General features: G+C 41.5%; 2 protein-coding genes across 6 annotated transcripts in view; one reads left to right on the forward strand and one right to left on the reverse strand.

Annotated features, from left to right (window-relative positions):
- Positions 1–19,137, reverse strand: part of LOC125897622 (cytospin-A-like) — a 120,663-nt gene that overhangs the window by 23,715 nt on the left and 77,811 nt on the right. The window lies entirely within an intron of this gene.
- Positions 1–19,137, forward strand: part of LOC125897621 (disks large-associated protein 2) — a 127,892-nt gene that overhangs the window by 4,523 nt on the left and 104,232 nt on the right. Inside the window, exon 1 of one of the 5 annotated variants that reach the window (XM_049591042.1) lies at positions 4,718–4,947. The exons of the other annotated variants lie outside the window; for them this stretch is intronic. The gene's annotated coding sequence lies outside the window, so the exon portion shown is untranslated. Of the gene's footprint in view, positions 1–4,717; positions 4,948–19,137 lie in introns of those variants that run through there. 5 annotated transcript variants of the gene reach the window in all.

Below are 19,137 nucleotides of genomic sequence, written 5' to 3' on the forward strand. Positions count from 1 at the left end.
GACCTTCGTCACTGTGAACCTACTGACGCTGTGAACTACAATGAAGAGAGCGGTGAATCAGAACCATCAACTGTATAATAAAGATGGACGTCATGACAGCTCCCCAAAACTGAAGCCAAACATCTTGATTGTCTGCCGGTGGCTGGCTACAGTATCGGTCATAACAGCCCACTCTCACTCCCAACTCGTAAAATACCACCGCTTTGTCAGTGATGTCAATGTCAAGACATCAATGCAGACAGACACCCTTTGCTGCAGTAGTGTACACACCGTGCAAGCCAGTTTTAGAGGCAGCAACAACTCACCTCGTCAGAATACCGCTGCTTTGTCAGTCGATGTCGGCGTCAGACATGGATGGACAGAGGCACTCTTCGCAGCAGTATGGTACTCACTCGGCAGTTTGTAACACCACGGAAAACTACTGTAATATAAAGAGCAAGAAAGTCTGTATAGTGAGGGCAGGAGGGTTGGTGGATGGGTCACACAAACACTGGACTTTCACCCAGGAACCCACTGTTTGTTTCTCGTTTTTTGTGAATTTTAAGCCAATTGTGTTTTTTCTAAACCCAACCAGGGACTTTTATTGCCGAAACTTAAGGAAATACCTACCTACATTGTACGTTTATTTTGAAAAAGACTGCATGTATATAACAAGTAGAAACTTTACATTTCCTGTATTATTTGAAAATACACAATGCATGTAACAAGCGTGAATTGACAAGCCCTCCCTGAAAGTCCGAAAAAGACGCAGGATCATGCCTAGCATGTCATTTTTAGAAGTGTAGATCCACTGACAATACGCCAGTATTTGATGAGTTGGAATGCGAACGTGTTGGTCCTAAACCCTGCCCCCTCCATGGGTTTGTCACTATCAGCGACACCTTTTACATACACAGTCTTTTGTTGTCTCTTGTGTTAGCTGTTCTGATGCAAGAAGAATTTGGGCATGGAGCATAAAGGAGATAGTCGTTAATTAGGTAAACTCTGCACGACTCCTTCCCTCAGCAGAGGTCAGAGCACTGAGAACCATCCAAGGAAAAAGCACTGCAGGGGTCCGCTGCCTTTCTCTTGGCATTTTTGGGCATCCTAGATGATCAAATGCTGGCTCACATCAGCACAAACCTCAAATACTATCACTATCACTGTTATGCTTTTGAAGCCAAAGGCCAACACCAATCATGAAGAGAGTAATGTTAAATTTGGGGAATTTTAATTTCTTTGTTATAAATACCACAAACTGACAAACAAGTATTCTCAAGACACTCCCCGACATGAGAACAGAATTTGCTTGTAGCTGGGGACATGTTTGTTGGTGTATAATTCACAGATGAACAAACATTTTGAGGTCAGGTTTGGCTATTTTTACACTGAAGCTTTACCTTTTTGTTCTGCTTATTAATATCTCAGGGACGTTTTGCACATTTAGCCCGACACTAATTGTTACCTTGGGTCTGTAGAGCTGCAGTGTCGTTCTAAATTATAACGGCATCCTTAGATAACCACCGCAGGATCTCAAGTTTGACAGCAGTTGCTCAAACAATGATCATATATGTGTTAATCGCACTCTGAAAATGTCTTTTAAGCCTTACAAATGAGCTGACAGCGGAGTTTCAGCCCAACCACACATCAGAGATTATCTGCAAGTTAATCGTGTGTAGGGTCCTACTGTGCTTTTACAGGCTTTGTCAGCACAAAGGCTCCAGATGAAGTGAATGTGGATATGGGAACATCTCTGCTTGTTTGATGTGCATAACCTAAAGAATTGTTCTGAGTTTTTTCTTCTTTATCAGCCATCCGCAGAACTTGCTCTTGATCATACCTTGCTCATCATTTTCTCAAGGTTGAGGCAGAGTGTTAATTACTGCGTGGACTGGATCATTTTAAGGAGTATAAAGCAAGCAGGAGCAGTGATGCTGTTTATGGCGTTTATGGAGTTCAAGCTTTAAAAATGAGCATGATGAGCTGATATAATTTCTGTTGTTTCTGTCGTTTTCATTCTAAAACAGAATTATAGCACAAATGTGTAAATCTTTAAAAATTTCCTGGAGGACTTCAGATCAGTGTTGCACCACTAGGTGGGACTGTTGACTTGATAACATAACGAAACGCTGCTATGACATACCTACTGGTGAATTTCAAAAACTGGCCATTTCAGAATCCACAACAGACTCTGTGCTGTGTTGGGAAAATGTATTTACTCAGTGGGCTTTCTGATGCTGCTCAACAGTTTATGCAAGCAGCAGTGGAGGGGTAAACTTGTTGGGACTAAAAGCACAGTAATCAAAGATTGTTTTGTGTCTCTCTGCTGTGGAAATGTCCTCACTAAAATTAATTAAATATATACAGCTATATGTAAACTGTTATGATAATTTCAGTACAGTTGCAGCTCTTGTGTTGTCCTTACTGTCTCATTCATGATTACTAATAGGTGAAATAAGTTTAGCTAATTTTGATCTTTGTGTCCACAGTGTTTTGGCAAACTGAGACAGTGATATATACATATATATATTTTCATTTTGGTTTCAGTTGAGACTGGGCAGTTTCGAGAATGGGAGTGGAGGTCTTGTAAAAAAAAAAAAAAAAAAAAAGGCAGCTTATTTTAAAGGTCCAGTGTGTTGGATTAATGAGGATATATTGGGAGCAATGGAATATACAGTAATATAATAAGTAGTTTTTCTTAAGTGTATAATCACCTCGTCCTCGTCTACAGAGTCCACCATGTTGCACAGCCATGTTTCTACAGTAGCCCGGAACAGACAAATCAAACACTGGTTCTAGAACGGGCCATTTGTGCTTTGGCGTCTACCCCTCCATGATGAGCCAAACAGCATTGGAAAAACACTGATTTTTAAAGTGAAACTGCTCTATTCTGTGTTTTTACCAATGTAAACCACCTGGTCGGTGTGTTTTGCAAGGGAATAGATTTCTGTTGATAATTCGGCTCCAAATAAAAAACATTTTTTAAGAAAAAAGTTTGGCCAGCAATAGCAGGTGCTGGATTTGCGACCCATCTGCGATGAGCCAAACAGTGTCTGAGAAACACTGATTTGTAACATGAAACTGTTTTATTAAGTCTTTTCACTGCTTTTAAACAACTATAATAATGATTCGACTTCCAGATGAGAGAAGTTTCAGCTGGTTGCAATCTGCAATCCTCACCACTAGATGCCACTAAATCCCTCCTAAAATCTTACATACTGCTACTTTAAAACTTGTAAATGCAGCTTGGTACGAATTAAAAACTGGAGGGGGTCACCTCAATAACAGTTAAACACCTAACAACATACACTGTCATCAGCTACCTAAAGAAGACCAGTTTCAGTTCACTTTGACTTGCTGCATACAGAACCGTACAGAGTGGAATAATAGAAAGCCAGGTTGAACAACGAATAGTGATTGTCGATCACGACCGTTTAACAGTTGGCAGGAGAAAGAGTGGGTTGAAAACCTTTGTCTCTTTCCAAATATTCACCTGCACAGAAGACGTGTAGGAAACAGTTGCAGAAAGCATCAAGGTGTCAAGGTTTTGCTCTTACATACACGAGGTTTTGCATCTTTGTGTCAGCTTTGTCTTTCAGTGTCCTTATTCAAGTGGTCCTTCTTTTCTATTTGCATCAGCTATTGCTGATGAGTCTTTTTCATCTAGCGAAGGAGCGCTCATATTTCTCTCGAGTAGCACCTCGACTCCTTCAGAATACCAATAAGTCTTACACTGGGCCTAAAATCAATATGATCCTTTCCAAATCTGTATTTATTCCTCTCTCAGATTGTCTCTCAACCTTAGAAGCTCTGCTGTGCTGTAGGACAGAGAAGAGACTGGTGAAGGAGGCAGGACGTGAGGGGAATGTGAGGGCGGATGAACTTGGAGACCAAGTGTTGTTCTGCTGATTGGTGAAATTTGCAGTGCCGTAGTTTGGATAAGAGGTTGTCTCAGTACTTTGAGAGACAGGAATGTGTCCACGTCTCGTGTCGTAATCTGCTTGGATCTGGTGCGGGTGAAGTGGACCCATCAGTTTTGGCATGCTTCCTGTTGTTCAGTTCTCGGCAACTTTCTCCGTGGACTGTATGCCGTTTAAACACCTGCACATGGCCTGAAAAACGTGTCTGATCTCGGTGACGTCAGCAGGGTCCCGACAAGACCAGGAAACAACTCCCTCCCTTTCGGTCGGAGGAGTGATGTCATCGCAGGAAGAGCGTGAGGTTGGCTGAGGCTTTATTGAGCTTGACGTTTTATTACCAAGAGCACCAGACGTATGACCACATGCACCAGTCAGTATGAGGACACAGAGCAGGAAAAGTGAGAGCCAAGTGACATGGCAACACGTTTGTGACACGTTATAAACCCCCCTGAGAGGGAAAAGGAGTGTGAGGCAGAGGCACACAGAGAGACAGAGATGCAGATAGAAACCCAGAGGGGAAGAGGGACAGCATGAGTGTGCATGCTGATGGGGATAGGAGCGTGTGGAGCTACAGAGCTGCAGAATCCTGAATCCAGCAGATGGAGACTCCGTGTCCTTGTTTTGCGGTGATCTTTGGGAGCAACATGCAGCTCGCGCCGCTGCCTCGCACTGCTGCAGTGGAGGAGTAAATGCGGAGCCCAACACTGCTCCAGGTGATCCACAGCAGCCCAGCCCGGCAGACTGCTCCCTCCTTAGCCTTCCCTCTCCTCCTCCTCCTCCTCCTCCTCCTCCTCCTCCACCTCCTCCTCCTCCTCCTCCTCCACCTCCTCTTCCTCCTCCTCTTCCTCCTCTGTCAGTGCTCCATTCCTCTGAGGGCTTTGAAAAAAATAACAAGAAAGGAACAGAAAAACAGAGGAGAAATCCTGCTTTCCCCCTCCGTTCTCAGATGTGAAACACCTCTGCATGACTGTCCGCCACTTCCCTGTCATCGTGTGAAGACGCGCCGCATATGTGCTCCAATGTCTCCGGAACATAGACTCGCTGCAAGGTAAGACTTATCCAGAAAAACGCTTCTTGTCTTTTTTTTTTTTGGTGCTTTTTTTTTCTTGAGACATTTTCTGTGGAACTGTTACTGCCTTGTGCGTGTGTGAATTTAACAGGTAGATGAGAAGTTAGCACAGCAGATTAGGTAATTGGTATTCCGTGCAATAGATAGAGATAGATCGTCGGATACGACAAAATGCATGTCTTCAGTTTTGGAGGAAAAGCACTTCTTCTCCCCCTCAATCGCAGCAGTCCGTGCAGGTGTGTGTGTGTGTGTGTGTGTGTGTGTGTGTGTGTGTGTGTGTTCATATGTATGTGTGTGTAACAGAATCCAGCAGGGTGGGAGGGACTGCTCCTCAACCAGGCTTCTCGATGGGCAACAAGGGGATTTTCATCTTGACAATGTGGCCAAACAGCTTTCCATCGATCTTCTTTCGGCCACTAGCGTCGGCACAATCCCTGGCTTCAAAATAACTGACAGGCTGCCTTCTTTATTGGTACCAGTAGTTAATCATTATGTAATCATTTTTATCGGTTCTGTTCGGCTGCAGAGAGGCAGAGAAAATGCTCTTCCTGTCAATGTATGTGCCTGTCTTCATGCGTTATTAGTCATAGACGGAGGGAATTCAAAATGAGGAGAGGGAACAAAGGGGGAGATAAGGATAACGGCAGCAGGTAGATGGGGACAGGAGGATGATTTGGGAGGGGGGCTGTAGGAGAACTTACTCCATCACTCTGTGATTTTGGAAACCTGCTATCCAACAGCTGAATAGTACAATCTCTCTGAATCCCTCAATCTCTCAATCACAGGTTGGGTCTGAAGCCCCAAAGCCTGAACCTGTAAGTGACCTAATGAGGGTTCATCACTTTCACCTTACACACACACACACACACACACACACACACACACACACAGACACACACACCCTTCTTATTGCTATACTAAGATATGGAGACTAGCTGGTGCTGCAGCGATATCCAAATCCTGCATTCAGCTGTTTGACAGGGCTTCAGGGCTTTTATATATATATATATGTGTGTGTGTGTGTGTGTGTGTGTGTGTGTGTGTGTGTGTGTTGGTGTGCGTGTGTGTGCTGAAACCTTTGACAGTGTATTGCGCTCCATTTAGCTCCCAGATTTCTTTGCCCAGAAAAATCACAAATGTGTTGGTTATGTACGACCTGAAATAAGAGAGAAGAAAAAACATCACCATGAACCTGTTTTGCTGTAGAAAACATCGTATGAACATTCAGACTCATTCATGTTTGCATACAGATCAGATAGCACGCCAGGTTCTTTTTTTCACTGTACTGTGATATGCAGCAGAGGGTTGACAGATGCTCTTTATCACTTGAAGCATTAATCCTTGTGTCCTGACACATGCAGGCGCACACGCAGACTGTGCATACAGCATTTGCCCTTGCAACATGCTCCATCTCCTAATACACTGTACAAACAGTGAGCTAAAGGCACACCTACATGCATGCGTACAGGCACACTCGGACAGCTGTGTGGAATGAATCAAGCATCTTTCGTGTGTATTAAGGTGACTGAGGTGGTCATTTGTCATGTGTGGCATTAGGATGCAGAGGGGGATCTCAGGGGAGAAGAGTCTGAGCTCCTCGCGTCTCCCAGGCGGCTTTTTACTGCTCTGATTCTCCAGCAGATACACTGGCATCCTGAAACGCCTCATTTAGCCTGTTCCCAGCGAAAAGCTTGCAGCCCCCAACAAGAATAAAGCGTGGAAAGCCCGCCAGCAGCCCCTAGAGGCTTCAGTGTTTATTACATACAACAATACGGAAATGTCGGGCAAAACGGACAACATACTGAATGACTAATTTTGCTGGAGGCTCACTGCTACGATGGCTAAATGAATAGATCATGATTTTGGGAAATATGCTTGTTCGCTTTCTTGCCAGGAGTTAGACACCACTCTCCTGTCTGTACAGTAAATGTGTAGGTGAAGCCAGTAGCCAGTTAGCTTAGCTTAGCATAAAGGCTGGAACTGAAATGTAAAACAATTTGACCATTTAGAAAATGTTGTGTCCTTGTCCATGATTCCTAAGGCTAGCCTTGTAAGTAAACGATATAATGTGTTAATCAGGGAGATGTGGATTGTTGGTAGGCAGATGTTATCCCCTTTGAACAAAGCTAGGCTAGCTGTTTCCTCTGTTTTTAGTCTTAATGCTAGGCTTAGCTAATTGCCAAAGATGTCTAAAAGGGTTTATCTTCTTGGGAACAAGAATGTGTTCACCAAATTTCACAGGAACCTGCCTGCACTATGATATATCGAGAACAGCAGAGGAAGAAATTGGTCCGAAACACTGAGATTCATCATCTGCAGCCCGTTCATATCTAAAGTCAATTTTAAGGAAGTTTAGCAAGAACATTTGGAGCTACTTTGCAGTGTTCTGTAAAATGTTGAGTGAGTCGTTCTCAAAGGAGAACCAAGAACATCTAAATCACATTTGGCAATCTGGCCAGTAGTTGTTAAGATCTGGAGCAAATAGCTGGACAGGCGGACAGACGGATGGTCCGAACAACAGATGGGACTGATCGAATATTGTTAGAACTCCTTTTAACATCCTCCTTCATTGCTGACACTTGGCAGTGGATTTGATGACGGTTCAGTTTGGTTAACAGAGTGTTGAAATATCCTCTGCATGCTGGAGATTATTTTAGATGTCATGCTCAAGATCTCTGTAAGACACCACAGTTTGCTTTTTGTGTCCTATTTTGCAAGTGGGCAATCAGTCATTTGACACAGTTTATAAAACCGCTAATTTGTTTATAGACCCTGTTCTTTTGACTCACACAGAGTGTTTGTTTTTAGGATTAAAGCTGCAGTACATCTGGCTGTTGATGGAATCTTTTCTCTTTGTTTTGCTGCAGGGGTTTGGAGGTCAGGATGGAATGATTAACCAGCCATTAAGTGACGAGCTGATTCATTGCTGGGTGCAGAGCAGGACAACAGTAGAAATACCAGTGAGTTCTGTGATATTTGAAGTGATAAACCACAGAATCATTTTTTAAGATAGCTTTTATGTTGTCTTATCCATGGAGTTGAACACCTGACAGTCAAACTCTCAGTGCTAGAACGAAGCTCTGTTTTCCGTTGGCTTTCACTGTCCCTTCATTCATGGTGGTGATGACGGCACATGGTAACCACAGAACCCAGTATTAAAACTGCAAACATAAAACATTTAATGTTTGGCAGTTTATTGCATCAGTCTGTCTACAGAGCTGCACAACACCGCTCGTCTCCCCTCAGACTTTTTCTTGATTTCAACGATGGAAATAAATCAGTGACAGTTTTTTTCTTGGTAACAGTATCGGTGACAACCACCTCAGGGAGTGACGCTTTCCTGAGATCCAGCAATTAACTTGCATTTTAATGATTCAGGATTTGGCTTCTTTTAGCAGCTTACCTATTTAGATTTCAAAGTGTTACTACTTCACATCTTCTCTTTCACTTGTCACTCTCTTGCATCTGTCTAGTTACACCTTGGTATTTTCTCCTGCTTCATGTCATAGGTTCTCAACTGTCTTTCAGCCGACGATCCCTTCCAAGACAGATTATACCCAGATTATGTAATGTAGTCTATTTTTACACTTCTATACACTTCTATATACTCTACCAACACAAGAAAAATGTGGTAAAAAGTTAATAGACATGTGTTAAAAATATCTACACCATCTCAACACAGAACACCTATAAGAGAATGAAACTGACATCAATTAAATTGGCTGCATGTACCATTGTACCTGAACAAAATATCAAAGGTAAATGAAGTCAACTGCACTACACACACATATCAAGAGAGGGTGTTTCACTCTTAGTGCATTTAAGTTTAATAAGACATGAATGTGGTTATTTTAAATAATAATATAAAAAAAATAATTATTAATTATTAATTAATTAATATTAATATTAATTATTAATAATTTAAATAAATTAATCTTAATGTTTCAGACCCCACTTTGATAATCACTGCTGTAGACTTTTGTTGCAAGATTGTTTCAGATAAAAAAAATGTTTGTTTGTTTGTCTCTGGGGTAAAAGATTATTTTAAAGGATTTATATGTATGAAATAGATCTGATTTATAAAATATTTTAATCTACTTTCGGTTTTTTTTTTACTTCTAAACTTGCCCAGTGCCAGAAAACACCCACATCCCAGACAAAAATTCACAACATCAAACTATTAAAAGCCTTTAAAATCTTAAACTAACATCACGTACTGATAACACTGGTGTAAAAGTACTGGTATAATCATCTTTGTTTTATAATACATTTTTTATGAAAATGTTGGCCCTTTAAAGAAGTGTCCCAGATTTTTGTCAACTCCATTGGATTTCTCCAAAAACATCATTTAATCAAGCATAAAAGGAGTCAGCTATATCTCAGGACTCGTATCTAATTTTCTGGTTTCCAAAAAGGCCGTGATGCTGCTCAAGTACTTTTTTGATAAATTCATTAAATAATACTGCTACCCAGTGTGGCTCAACCAGAACTGTAGCCCTTCTAAATCAAAACTAAACATGAATTATGATTTAAAAATGTGTACTCTGATTAGCATTTAGACAACTCTTAGCAGGTCTAAAAAAATAAAATGGCTCCTCACTACGACTGCTGCAAAATTAATAAATATTGAACTTTATGTCAACTCCGTAAGACGTCAGCTCTCTCAGATCTTACCTCTGACACCCATTATGTATGCTACTTAAGAAAAAAATAAATCTCTGGGAGGCTGGCCCATTACAGTGTTTAACAGTGAAGACTTTGATCTTTTAAAATATATTTTCCCAGCCTAATTGAAGAGCAAAAATCACCCTACCCCCAACGCTCAAGAATGACTGATAAACATCTTTCTGTCTTAACAGCGGACACACTTTCAGTTCGAGTTAAAATAAGAACAGAAAATATACAATTGTAGTTCCAGTGTTAATAAGCAGTACATTAATACACACATGTACTTTCCCTCACTGGTAACTGCTGCATATGCTGAGTGAGGCTGCAGCTCATTATTGGTGATTATTTTTTATTTCTTTTTCACTTTTCATTACTGACTAATCACCAGATTATTTTCTGGAATCATGGTTAATCTTTTGGGCTGTAAAATGTCAGTGTATTGTGAAAAATTTCATCATGTCCTGTTTCTACCAACCAGTGGTCCAAAACACAAGAATATCTTATTCACAGTGATATGAAGCAGAGAAAAGCAGCAAGCTCTCACATGTTAGAAGCTGGAACTAAAGAATATTTGGCATTTTTCGCATGAAGAGTTACTGTATCCTATCTTCACTCAGCACTAAGTTTCATCTGTTGTATTCTTGTCTACAGTATACCCTTATCCTTTTGCTGCTGCGGTGACCAAAGACTCCCTACGGGAATCATTAAAGTTTCATCTCAGCTCTGTTATCTCAATGTTTCTTGGGCACCTGGTGTTCAGTTGTGTGGCAAAAATGAAGTGAAGCTGGATGGAAATAACCAGAATCCTGGTTCCCAGTTTTAATCCCTCCTAGTGGTGCTTGGTACAATACCATGTTAGGTAGCAAGATGAGCTGTGTGGGTGTGTGAGTGAGTGGAAGAGTGAATATGAGTTTGAATATAGAGAGCATTTAGAGGAGTGAGCTGGGTATTGGCAGCAGAAAGCACGATTGATACAATTTGTTGTTTTGTACTAAGAACATGTGGAAACACTTCACGTTTGACCTGAGTAGATAACTTTGGGTTACATAAATTGCACAAGATTTAGCTGAATGTGTTGGATATGTAAGACTTGGAAATGGGTTTGAGTATTGACCACATGATGTTGGTAAGTCAGAAAAGCAATGATAGCATGAATGCTTGCTACCACTACTATTTTTAAGTGAGTGCTGTTTAGTGTCAACCTTGAATTTCTCTCTGCAATGTTAATTTCATGGCACTGGAAAGATTTTCTTTTCATAAAACTAGGCTGTCTATGCAGTAGAAAGATGCAAAATCATTTGAAATTGGTGCTACATGAGCAGAGAAAGTGTAAAAAAAAAAAAAAAGGCCGTGGCATTTACTTTGGATCAAGAGGTAGAAAACCTACAACTACCAGAATGCACAGCACCGCTGGTAACAAACAATCTCATATTACAGTTTCAAAGTAAGCTAAATCACGTTTCTGAAAACATTTGAGGTGAGAAATAGGCAACACAGCAACAGAATCTTGGTTTATATTTGATCAACACTGCTTAGTTTTACCATTTGATCTCAGTTTATTTTTTCAGCCTCGATTTTTACAATACAGGAAACAGTATGGCACCCGCTTCTGATTCACAAACTCTCGCTATTACAGCTAAACAGGGCACTACAATACGTTTCTGAAAACAATTTAGGCAACAAAGTAACATAATCGTAGCTAATATTTGATTGGTTTTACCATTTGATGGGATTTTGGTCCGAGTTTGAGAGAGAGAGAAGAAGAGGTCTGCCTCTTGATCTACTACCATACTCTTTGTGTCCATGGTGTCAGCATGGGTGGTGGGCAATACAAAAATGTTTAAGTACAGTCTGTAGTTCGAGCAACAGCCCAAGAGATTGCGAAACTCTGCTAGATAAGTTTTGCTGGGAGGTGAGCAGGTAGATCTGGGCGCTGGTAAGATGGAGGGACGTTTTCCACAGCTCAGTGAAAGGCTTCTCTGCACTTCACTCTCATCTCGGAGTAAATGACCTACACTCTCAAGTTTATAGCTCAGTGGGATTTTGAGGCAGCATCAACAGCAAATTCTTAGAAGTTCAGTGGGTTCGTTTTAATTAAATATTCTGCTTCTGCATATTTTTTGAGCATGAAGGCTTTGGACTTGAGGATAGGGTAATCAGAAGTATCAGGTTATTGATACATATTGATTCTGCTGGTTTCAATGCTCATTTTCTGCAGTATCGATACACTGGTAGCAACTGTGCTTTCTCGCTTTCTATTATTGTTAATGATTACTACAGTCACTCTGCTCTTCTAACCATAAAAAGACAAGTCATCGTTGTCATGTTAGAGCCTTGTTATATTTATATTTTATTATAATATGGAATGTTATTCCTTCAATGTCAGTTTTTTTTGTATCAAAAAAGGTATTGAATATGAATATTGTTCAGGTTATTGTATTGAAGTTAGAAATTCCAGTATTGTGACAACACTGCTCAAAAATGATTTACACTTTCCATGTCAGCTGTCAGTTACTGTACAAAATCCAGGAGGTAAAATGGTAACTGTGAGGCGTTTGAAGGAAAATCGATGATGGGCAAGGATGAGACTGACTCGGATCATACAATCTGCATTGATCAGCCTGAGGAGAGAATCTCTTGTTGAAGCTAGTTGGAGTGTATCGACTACTTTGAGCATGAGGAAACCCCTCATCCAGGTGTGTGTGTGTGTGTGTGTGTGTGTGTGTGTGTTTGTGTGTTTTTGGGTGAAAAAGCTGTTGCAATTAATAATGGAATCAACCGCCTGCTGTGTGGTGTGGTTCGGCTTCCCTAATGAGGACTGGATTCATCCTCAGTCTCTGACAGAACGCCGAGTGGGATATGCTGCTCTCCAGCCTGTTTCCATGGAGATACTCAGGAGCTGTAGCGTTCCCCCCCACCACCCCCTTTTCTGCTGTACATTTCTACCAAACAGTGCTGCTTCATGAGAGGGATCTGGGCCAGGGTGTGCATGTGTGTATGTGTGGGATATAACGGTGTGAAAACGGGCGCACAAACACGTAACGCGCCATTGACGGATATGCTTATGCTATTGTGGTAGTATTAAGCTCTACAGCAGTGAACGTGCAAGTGTGTGTTGCAGCTCATCATCTCCAGGAGTGTGATTGTACAGTGTGTTAGTGTGTGTTGTACTCCCTCTCCTGGTGTGTCATGCCAGTAGTAGCTGCTAATTTTGAAGCTCTGCTGTAGCGAATGTCCAAGTGTGAACGTGTTCGTGTATGTCGTGGTGTGTTACCGAGGCTGAATGGTGAGTGGTCACTGACGGAATGTGTGCATGTTGGGTACGTGAGATAGTGAGTCAGAGTGACAGGGAGAGTGAGAGTGGAGAGTGAGATCATGATGGGCTGGGAAGAGAGAGACGGAGAAACAGAAGGTGAAAAGACGTGATCAAATGAAACGAAGGCTGAACGATGTAATCTCATTGAAAAAAAAACCCCTGCAGCATTCTGCGCGCCACATGTGTGCTGTTTTATGTGTGTAGTTACTGTAAAGGTATCCCTCGAGGACTGTAAAGCCAGAAACTCCTGCTCTTGCTTACAAGGTGACAAAGGTGACAGTGATTCCTGGCCAGACAAAGAGGCCACCATGGGGACGGAGCGTGTCGAAAATAGCTGTGAAAGGATCTTTCTGTCTTGGCAGAATGATGCAGTGCAGACCTGCACAGAGAGTCCCTGCTGTATAGAGGCCAGGGCAATCCCTGTAGCAACTAGGATTTCTAATCCTGAAGCTCTGCCCTGTCAATATGCAGCGTGCATCTGTTTGAAGGGTAGATCCGCCCTTTGATTCATCGACCGTATCTGGTAGTTTTTTGGGTGTTGCTGCCTGGTTCTGTCAGAGGTGCATGGTAATTAAGATACGGCCTGTGTAAACTTTTCAGATGAACCTTAAATTGGTTCAAACAGCTGCTACCCAAAGATATTCAGGTTACTACCGCAGAAGACTGAGAAAACCTCACATTCTCACACAGCGGAAGCGGGAGCCGGTGAAGCTTTGTCATTTTGTCTTCAAAGAATAAATCAAATCACGATTGATGCTGATTAATTTTGTCGCTTGACTAATTAATTTGGTGAAATTTGAATTGATTTGAATTTGATGGAGGGTTTCAGCTCCATATGTGAGCAAACAGTTGTTCATTTATGTGGATTATGTGGTTGTGGATACCTGATGAATATGTCCAATATTTGCTATCTTTTAGCTCTGTTTTTGGTCCCTACCATCTCCTGCGGGAAATACCTGTCTCTATAGTTGCTAAATGCTGCATTAAATTAACCAGCTAGTCACTAACTGTGTGTCTGCTGTTTGATGGGCGTTTGGAGTTTTTTTTCTGAAAACAACTGCCTGCTGCAGCCAAAAACGATGCTCAAATACCGCTTTCGACAGTCATGGCGTGGGCCATCAGCTCAGCACAGCAGGGATTTACATTTTGATTACAAAAGGGCTACCTTCTTGAAGGCGTGTCTTAAAATGGCTTGTCTTCAGTAATGATGTTTAAAAGCAGAATGCTGATCCATGGCTAAAGTCCCTCATGAATTTGTTTTGTATAAACTTTTATTGTGAAGCACAAAAATATGGAAATGTGAAGTCTTGCGAGCAACAACTTTACACAACTTCTAATATGGTGGGTAGCGAACAAGTAAAACAGTAAAATAAAGCAGATATCTACAGTAAAAACAGGACGTGGGAGAGAAAGTAAACTCCACCACTACCCACTTGAGGGCGGGCAGCCCCGCTTTTGGACCTACTCCTGAGAAGGTCCATCTCCATCGCAGCTTAGTGTGGCATGGTGCGTCTAAACTGACTGGAAACAAAAATCGGCGCAGCATGACTTGACTCGGCGCAGCCATGAGTGCCAATGTATAAGAGTGAATCAAAACGTAAAGTTGTTGGCTCTGCACAACTAAGGAGAGCTGCAGATTCAGGTGATAATTTTATAAGCGACTTCTTTCTGATACATAAATAAAAAAAAAAAAGAAAAAAAACTATAGCAGCTTTATAAGGATAAGATAAAGCTTTGTGCTCACCTATACACTCAGAAAATTTGACAGTTTGGTTGGTGGCCAGTTTTAAGTTGTTTTGGGTGGCTGGGCATCTGGGTGAATTCTGAGTTTCAGAGGTGGTTTGTATTTTTCAAGTGGGGTTGTGAGGTACGTATTCATAGTCACTGTACAGTTTGAAGAAACAGGCAAGAGTACTGCCTTGGAAGCTAAGGAATGTACCGCTATGAATAGGGGGCAGCAGCAAAACACATTTTAGCCACGTGAAAAAGTCCCACCTCCAAAATTCTATAACAGTTTAAGTATATGCTATAGTGAGAGTATTTCACTGCTTTACCTTTCTGTCAGACAGCTTGTTCCGAGGTAGCCAACACGGTTTCATTGCCCCATCTATGATCTCAATTCTTGAATCAGAACAAACCCTTTCAAACACCAAAGTCACACAATAACGCAAACAAAATAACTGATGAAGGCAGCCATAGACCAGCAGATCTTATGTTCAAAGATGATAAATCACTGTTTTTGTCAATGGAACTGGCCTTGAAGAGAGCGATATAACGGCTTCAGTTCCTCGTCCGGAATCGCTGTCTGACGGTGAGTTAAAGCACTGAAAATATTCTCAATATACCGTACACTTAAAGTGATATTGATTTTTCGGTGGAACTTTTATTTAGGTGGCTAAAATAGGTTTTGTTGCTGACCCATTGCTTCGCTTCCGTGTCGGACTCCAGCCTGCTTCAACAAACTGGAGGTGTGCCAACTGGCATCTACTGTGTGTAACACACTGAATATGGAGGAGTACCTCAAATAACCCCACCTCAAAAGATCTGAACTATCTCCTTAAGATCTCAGTATATCTGAATCCTGGATATGGCCGTGCCTACAGTATTCAAGCATCAAGAAACAAATAAAATGGATACATGAAGCAAATATGTTCTTGAATTAATCTTTGATTTTACATTTGAAATTCATACCAGAGGAATAAAAAAAATCTGAATCAGCTTTATCGACCCATGTAGTTTTAATCGGAATGCCATCAGGCGTGAAATTGATTTGAGTGTGTGTGTGTGTTCTGTCTGGCAGCATCCATAGTGAACATCTCCATAGCTGATAATAAAATGTGCTGTGTGCAGGGTTAGCCTGTAGAGAAGCTGGGTGGTAGCAGTCATCTCAGTCTATCACACTCTTGGGAGTGCTTATAGGATCAGTATGAGTCGGAGCAGGAGAGAAGCTTTGTGTGTGTGTGTGTGTGTGTGTGTGTGTGTGTGTCTGTGTGGATACTAAGGTTAACATTACCACATGGGCTTGATCCTTTGCCAGTGCCACGGTACCTGCCGTGTGTTAATGGCTAGAGTGTTCTGACTCACGCAGGGCGGCGATGCCTGCCAGGTGGTACATGTCCACACTGGGAATTCAGAGTGCTAATACTAATGTGCTAAACCAGCGTCCAGTCAGGCAAGGGGGTGGGGGGGGTGGGGGGGGCTTGTGTGCCACGCACAGGATAAAACGTGGCAAGGCATGGCAGGGTGCACCACTTAGCTGGTTTACTCAGCTGGAAGCTCAGACGCTCTGTTTGTGTATCATGTACATGAACATGTGAGCACACATGCACAGCATCAGAAAAAGTCCTCTTCAGAAAAGCACTTCACAGGTGTTCAGTCAAAACACCTGTGAAGTGCCGGTGTTTGTAAAGAAGAAACAACTGCTTTGACATTCACTTTCATCCAAAAAGCTGTAATTTGTCGTCCAACCTTCATCACGTCCGTGATAAAGTGGAGCTTCCTTCCAGGCTGCTGTCCTGCATTCACAGTTGGAACAGAACAGCCCTGCATTAACAGTGTTTTTAACTTCTTTTATATTTGATTTCAAACAAAAACTGACTTCCACTCTTCGACCATTCTTTCAACTGTTAAATCACTTTGGCAAATCCCTAACTAGCCTCTAATCAGGAGGCTCTGCCCACTTGGAAACAGCCTATGTAAGAGGTTTTTACTTGACTCCAGCAGGCTGCTGGCATACAGCACCCTCAGCCTGGCCTCAACAGCAAACCCTTGGCTCGTCAGCACAACTCGAGCAAGGAAGTGGAATATCAGTAATATTCCGCTTGATAGGGATCCATCAAGAATCTCATGGATAGTCTTGACTTCACTTTTGAGTCAATTTAGCAGTTAATTTTTGAATCGCAGTTAACCAGCAGAAAACAATTTGAATAAATACAGAACTGACTGCTTTCTCTGTGTAATTTTTGCTGCTCTGATGAGATGGGGTAAAATGGACTTTACAGCAATGTGCTGTATTTTCTGAAGTGCTCAAACTAAGCACAGTTTTCCCAAAAGTGCGCTGGCACATCACTGAAATCCAGCTGTTCAGTTTGAGGCCTTTTAGCAGCCTCAGCGTTCACTAATCGTTTTAATTGCGTGGGATTAGATAGATCTGTTCGTCACCACAGAAACACAAGAGGCTTAAAGATTGTGGCCTATGCTCCGATGTGTCACGGCACACAGAGGTGAGAACAGTGACAACACAGTCTGGTGTCCCGCTGGTGGTGACAGTTTAATTCAAAACTAATTATGGAAAATTCTGGAGCTTGTCTTGGTTTTCTCAGTGGAGTCTGCATGAGGTATAAAGTGTTGACATACACCTTTCAGTGGCTGGGATCAGACTGTAGAACAATCTCTATTGACCAGATTTTAAAATTTACATTTTAGAGGTGGTAGAGATTGTCAGCAAGATCTGTGATGGCATGATGTAGTTCTTTTACCTCCACTGTACCAAGACTCACTGCACAGAGTTAAGCTATATGTGTAGCTGACCAGACTCAGTCAACTCAAAAGTGGAATAAGATCCTTTTCTGTAAAATAAAACAGAGACTTGAACTCTTTTTTTCTAAGGTAACAAAGCAACCACCAGAGGGCAACTTCACCACTCTCCTTGTCAAATCTTACAAAATAAAATCTCACATAATCCAGAGGAAAGAGTATAGACAAAGTCATAGAGAGCATTGGTCTGTCTACAGGGCTTTTAGATTGACCACTTTAAAGACTGGGCATGTGTGTGCTGTGTGTCACGCTGTGTGCCGAGAGGAGGGAGAGATGACTAAAAGCACGCACATCCTTTCCAAGTCATTATTTTGTCAGCCCATTAAAAACCAAAAAAAAAAAAAATCAAAGCTCTCTGCTCACTTGAGTCAACACACTATGCATGTTTTGGTGCAGAATACCAATATTCCACACACCCATTCATGATTATTAAGTGGAACACGTCAGGTCAAGAAGTGACACATGCAGCCATCCAGTCTGAAAGCATCCAGTTTATTACCTCCTAATATTAAATAATAAAATATATTTTTTTCCCCGTTTTAAGTGTTTGAAATAAATATTCATCACCAATTCTCCAGTAAATCCCATCTAATTTAAAAAAAAAAAAAAAAAAAAAGGCACATAATTTGAACATATTATGCTAAACCTGGAAATATTTTTTTTTAACTGGTTGCCAAAATGTGGAACAACCTTTTGGAGATGCTTCCACAACCCTTTAACACACTTTGCAACTGCAACCAATATAGACAAAACGTGCACGTATATACTCCAGGTGATGCTGCAGACTTTGATGACATTTTGTCCAGAGGTGGCGCTACAGTATCACGAGGAATTTATACAACCATACCTCAGTGACTGTGGACCTGACTCACTTAAATCTTATTCAATACCTTTTTAAACAAAGCCCTAACATTCGTAGACAGAATTTGGGTATTGTCAAAAGATCACGGACCTCATCAGCCAATCAGAGTAACATCTGGAGGTTTGCTCAGCCATGGTGAAGGTAGGTGCTCTCTGAGTGCTTTCTAGTAATGAACTGCTCTCCTTGAAGCACAATTAAGGTTCAGTGTGTGTAAACATACTGTACTGATGTCAGATACTCTTACTGTTATTTTGGTCTACATTTCAAGCTTCAGTTTCTATGGTAGTATCTATTTGTAAAGGGGAAATGAAAATGCTTGAGTAGGAGATCCTAATAAAATTTGATCTGGATCTGTCTTATAAGCTGCTGTTGAATTTTTTTGCATGAAAAAAGCAAGCAGCCCTGTGGAATTACCTTGTGTGCTTTCACTGAAAATCACATTACCAAATAGTTTGTATCCTGTATTTGAAAAAAAAAAAAATCATTTAGATGAATCACTTAATGCCCTGGAGGCTTCTGATTTGATTTCAGTTCTATCTTATTTGCCTCTGGACCCGCTATTCATTGAGGCCGTTATCCCTGAACAAAACCCTTCACAACAGCAAAGTTACCACCCAAGGCGCTCTGAAACCAGGACAAAGGCTTGCTATTGTGACTGCAGATGGGCATAATAAGAAATATTGCTGTGTGAAATACCCAGTTTGTGCTTGTATAATCTCCCTCAGCAGCATCTTTATTAAAATATTCTGCCTCTGCAGTGTGCTCTTGGTGTATTAAGAAGAAACAG

The sequence above is a fragment of the Epinephelus fuscoguttatus genome, linkage group LG11 (genome assembly GCF_011397635.1).
Source record: "Epinephelus fuscoguttatus linkage group LG11, E.fuscoguttatus.final_Chr_v1".
Classification (NCBI taxonomy): domain Eukaryota; kingdom Metazoa; phylum Chordata; class Actinopteri; order Perciformes; family Serranidae; genus Epinephelus; species Epinephelus fuscoguttatus.